Raw genomic sequence first — 5,000 nt, forward strand, 5'->3', positions numbered from 1 at the left:
CCACCCACCGAATCAAGAAAGAGCTATCAATCTGTCAATCCTTCCGGTGTCCGGGCCTGGTGAGGTTTCCCGTGTTGAGTCAAATTAAGCCGCAGGCTCCACTCCTGGTGGTGCCCTTCCGTCAATTCCTTTAAGTTTCAGCTTTGCAACCATACTTCCCCCGGAACCCAAAAGCTTTGGTTTCCCGGAGGCTGCCCGCCGAGTCATCGGAGGAACTGCGGCGGATCGCTGGCTGGCATCGTTTATGGTTAGAACTAGGGCGGTATCTGATCGCCTTCGAACCTCTAACTTTCGTTCTTGATTAATGAAAACATACTTGGCAAATGCTTTCGCTTCTGTTCGTCTTGCGACGATCCAAGAATTTCACCTCTAACGTCGCAATACGAATGCCCCCGCCTGTCCCTATTAATCATTACCTCGGGTTCCGAAAACCAACAAAATAGAACCGAGGTCCTATTCCATTATTCCATGCACACAGTATTCAGGCGGGCTTGCCTGCTTTAAGCACTCTAATTTGTTCAAAGTAAACGTGCCGGCCCACCGAGACACTCAATAAAGAGCACCCTGGTAGGATTTCAACGGGGTCCGCCTCGGGACGCACGAGCACGCACGAGGCGGTCGCACGCCTTCAGCTCGCCCCACCGGCAGGACGTCCCACGATACATGCCAGTTAAACACCGACGGGCGGTGAACCAACAGCGTGGGACACAAATCCAACTACGAGCTTTTTAACCGCAACAACTTTAATATACGCTATTGGAGCTGGAATTACCGCGGCTGCTGGCACCAGACTTGCCCTCCAATAGATACTCGTTAAAGGATTTAAAGTGTACTCATTCCGATTACGGGGCCTCGGATGAGTCCCGTATCGTTATTTTTCGTCACTACCTCCCCGTGCCGGGAGTGGGTAATTTGCGCGCCTGCTGCCTTCCTTGGATGTGGTAGCCGTTTCTCAGGCTCCCTCTCCGGAATCGAACCCTGATTCCCCGTTACCCGTTACAACCATGGTAGGCGCAGAACCTACCATCGACAGTTGATAAGGCAGACATTTGAAAGATGCGTCGCCGGTACGAGGACCGTGCGATCAGCCCAAAGTTATTCAGAGTCACCAAGGCAAACGGACCGGACGAGCCGACCGATTGGTTTTGATCTAATAAAAGCGTCCCTTCCATCTCTGGTCGGGACTCTGTTTGCATGTATTAGCTCTAGAATTACCACAGTTATCCAAGTAACGTGGGTACGATCTAAGGAACCATAACTGATTTAATGAGCCATTCGCGGTTTCACCTTAATGCGGCTTGTACTGAGACATGCATGGCTTAATCTTTGAGACAAGCATATGACTACTGGCAGGATCAACCAGGGAGCTGCGTCAACTAGAGCTGAGCAGCCGGCCGCCCGGGAGTGTGTCCCGGGGGCCCGCGCGAACACGCAAGCGTCCGCTCAATCATTCTGCAAACAGGAGGAGGCTGAGCTCCCCTGCACAATACACCTCGAAACCCTCTCAGGTCCCGGCGGCGCGCAGCGCCGTCCCAAGTACTTGGTCGGGTTCGAGAGAGGCGCAATCGCCCGGAGTTAGGCGAGTAGACGCTTTCGGTGCGACCACCCGTGCTCCCAACTGAGCTTGCCGCTGCCGACAGAGGCCCGGGAGCGTGCTGTCGTGGCATTGCCGGCGGGAGACAACACGCGCCACCTACGGTGACCGGCAGCTCCAACGCCAGCGCCACAGAAGGACAAAAGCCCCACTTGGGTGCCGAAGCGAACTCTCCCAGCACAGCGCACGCGCCAACACATCCGCACAGCTGCGATACAAACCACCAGCGAGAACCGCTGGGGCGACCGAGCAGCAGACGGCGTCGCGGCGCCGAGCGCCGGGCGGCGGCGCATCCTCAACGCACACAGTCCTCAATCGGACCAGCACACTGAAGATGTCCACCGCGCTTCGCACCGGGCCCGCGAGGACCTACTTTGGCCGCACGGCGCCGCGCGCAGGGTGCGCCGGCGCGCAGCTGCGACGCCTGCCGCGTCCGTCGGCCGGCGCGCCTGCCACTGGCCGCCCCCACCAGCCGGCTGTAGCGCGTGCGCCCACGCACCGCGCGGCCAGCACGCCGGGAGGCGCCCCCTCACCGGCCGGGGACGGTCCCACCCAGCCACCGCCGCGTATCGCTTCACACCCAGATGCCGTTCAGTTTCGTCGGCATGGTGGGTATCGCTGGAACAACCGGTTAGTACCTCAACCTATCGTCGCCATCACCGATTCACCCCTAGCGAGAACAACCGCACCACAACAGGTTACCATTTGTTCATTTGCGTAACTTCACCAGAAAACGCAGGCGTCCATCGCCATTTGCAACTTCAACGATTATTGCATGCCTGTGTCAGGTGTCACGCCACACTACGTCTGCCCACATACACGCAACAAAATGTGCACGCCTAGACAATACGTGGAAGGTGGCCCCCGTACGTATGCGATGTCCATTGCTCGAACGACTGTCAACCGGCCTCTGTAGCATGTCGCAGATATGGAACGCGGTGCACCATGCCATCACGGTGTGTGAGGAGAGACGACTAGGTCCGAATACATCAACAGACAGCTCATGCTGATCGCCATCCACGGCGTCCGTTCCTCCCACACGTCTCTATGGCGTACCACACTGCAATCCAGCTCTCATAGGGAGACGACACGTAGCTGCGTGCACAATATTTGCACTGTATGGTCCGCCGTTTTTGGGCGCAGTCGTTGTGCGGTCACACATGTGCCACGATGTATCATTCAGTACATAAGGACGAATGTGCAGTACAGATTGTGGTTCACGCGTACGACATCAGCGGACAGTTGACACAGGCCGCACCACAACGTAGCCTGAGTACGTCGCATGCGAAGGGCATTGAACATGCAAACTTCTCACCAACCAGCTTGCGAAGGCAGGGGGCAAGGTGGGGACGTGGGGAGGGGCGGCATGTACGTCCTGCTGCCATCCACATTACAGTGTACAGCAGGAGCATGTGGAAAGTGAGCAAGACTTGCAAGGTGTTTAACATGAAGCGATACACAGGGGTGCGGGCAGTGCGAGTAGCGAACTATATTGCGAGGGTTGCGGGTGGGCAACACTACAGTAATTGAACGAGTCGTATAACAATTACAGAGCAGGTTTAGGCGACAACGTGGGTTACGTTAAGGCGACAACATGGGTTAGGTTAAGGCACAACATGGGTTAGGTTAAGGCACAACATGGGTTAGGTTAAGGCACAACATGGGTTAGGTTAAGGCACAACATGGGTTAGGTTAAGGCACAACATGGGTTAGGTTAAGGCACAACATGGGTTAGGTTAAGGCACAACATGGGTTAGGTTAAGGCACAACATGGGTTAGGTTGAGGCACAACATGGGTTAGGTTGAGGCACAACATGGGTTAGGTTGAGGCACAACATGGGTTAGGTTGAGGCACAACATGGGTTAGGTTAAGGTACAACATGGGTTAGGTTAAGGTACAACATGGGTTAGGTTAAGGTACAACATGGGTTAGGTTAAGGTACAACATGGGTTAGGTTAAGGTACAACATGGGTTAGGTTAAGGTACAACATAGGTTAGGTTAAGGTACAACATAGGTTAGGTTAAGGTACAACATAGGTTAGGTTAAGGTACAACATAGGTTAGGTTAAGGTACAACATAGGTTAGGTTAAGGTACAACATAGGTTAGGTTAAGGTACAACATAGGTTAGGTTAAGGTACAACATAGGTTAGGTTAGGTTAGGTTAGGTTACACGTTGTTGTACGGAAAGGTGTAGGGGGGGGGGGGGCGGGGGCGGCAGGTTCGTTGATAGTGATTATAGTAAGTGAATGCTTGTGACATGATCAGATTTGTCACGTCAGGATGCACCTTTGGCTTATTAGAGGCGGCGCTCCAATTCTATGCTTGTGTGAGACCTGTGTCTTTGACTCATGTCATTGTTTGTGCGCTGTGACAGGAGGTACTATTGTGATGTTGGGTGCACCGTTGTATAGGACATGTGTGGGTGTTGGTGCCTGGTCTGCGCAATGGTGGATGTCGAAAGGCTGGGATATTGTATTTTCCGCACGGACCTCCTGGTCTGGTTGTGATAGTGTGGATTGTGTAATGTGGCGGAGAAGATGCACTGGATGTTGTTCCATGCTGGTGCTTACATATTGTATGTGCGCCTGTTAGAAGCAGAGAGTGGTGCGTGATCAGAGTGTCTGGCTGACGTGTGGTTCCCATTTTGGGCAGACTCTCTTCAGCATGTATACGGACAGTTGTGTATATTTGCTGTAGTTTGATGGCTCTGCATTGATTACTAATCAGCGCCGTGTGTACGGGTAATCTGGTTCCAGTCCAAAATGTTCCATCTGTGTACATTAGTGACAAAGACTCCCCCCATGCAGTGGGGCTCGGTCTGTTATAACTCTTCCGCGTAATATATTTGCCCCACGTTTTTGCGACTGCGAGTGCGAGTGCAACGCGCATGGGGACCGACATGCTGATGGCTCGGTATCGGACGCCGTACAGTGAGCAACGCGATCGCGTCTCTCGCTCGTAAGTGGTACAGGTCGCGGCTCATGTATACGGACAGCGGGAATGTCGCATATTGGAAATAACTCTTCATGAAACGCAAGTTATAGGGGTGGATTGCACTTTACGAGTGCGGGAAACGTCCGCCGTTCATCCGCTGGAGGTGCGAGTTTGGCGGTTGGGGTGGTGCACGAACGGGTGCGGGTGGCGTCATTGCCGGTCCACGGCTTCGTGCGGCAGAGCCACTGGAGATTGGGTGCTATGGTCGACAGAGGCTGCAGCCTTTGTGGGTGGCGTCGAAAGGCGGCCACTGTGGCGCCATCGCTGTCTTAGTCGGCTTGGCGTCTCATAGATGGCGGTAGCGTCGTTGCAGGAGGTCATGTTGCGGGAGACCTACAGATGGCGGTATGTTTTGTGGTGCGGACGTAGTGTTGTCAGATGCGCATAGATGGCGGTATTGCATGTGGTG

The 5,000-nt window shown here is 54.2% G+C and overlaps 1 non-coding gene across 1 annotated transcript in view; it reads right to left on the reverse strand.

The window, feature by feature from the left end:
• The window catches only part of LOC124733840, a 1,909-nt gene extending 543 nt beyond the window's left edge, over positions 1-1,366 (reverse strand). Inside the window, exon 1 of the ribosomal RNA XR_007009168.1 lies at positions 1-1,366. This exon is cut by the window's left edge and continues 543 nt beyond it. This is a non-coding gene — a ribosomal RNA (small subunit ribosomal RNA).
• Positions 1,367-5,000: the final 3,634 nt, after the last annotated feature.

This window comes from Schistocerca piceifrons, unplaced genomic scaffold (genome assembly GCF_021461385.2).
Source record: "Schistocerca piceifrons isolate TAMUIC-IGC-003096 unplaced genomic scaffold, iqSchPice1.1 HiC_scaffold_1412, whole genome shotgun sequence".
Lineage (NCBI taxonomy): Eukaryota > Metazoa > Arthropoda > Insecta > Orthoptera > Acrididae > Schistocerca > Schistocerca piceifrons.